Raw genomic sequence first — 288 nt, 5'->3', positions numbered from 1 at the left:
TCATTTAATGCTAATACCTACATTATTTATATTTTGAAGTTCTGTTCTGGGCTTTTGCAAAACTGGCCACCATTTTACTACAGTATCATATTATTGCCTCTGTTAATAAAGAAGATAATTATTTTATTTATTTTATTTTTTTTTATTATACTTTATGTTCAAGGGTACATGTGCACAACGTGCAGGTTTGTTACATATGTATACATGTGACATGTTGGTGTGCTGCACCCGTTAACTCGTCATTTACATTAGGTATATCTCCTAAAGCTATCCCTCCCCCTTCCCCCC

Source organism: Rhinopithecus bieti, unplaced genomic scaffold (genome assembly GCF_001698545.2).
Source record: "Rhinopithecus bieti isolate Rb0 unplaced genomic scaffold, ASM169854v2 scaffold_28163, whole genome shotgun sequence".
NCBI classification, from domain to species: domain Eukaryota; kingdom Metazoa; phylum Chordata; class Mammalia; order Primates; family Cercopithecidae; genus Rhinopithecus; species Rhinopithecus bieti.
This window is presented reverse-complemented; position numbering follows the sequence as displayed.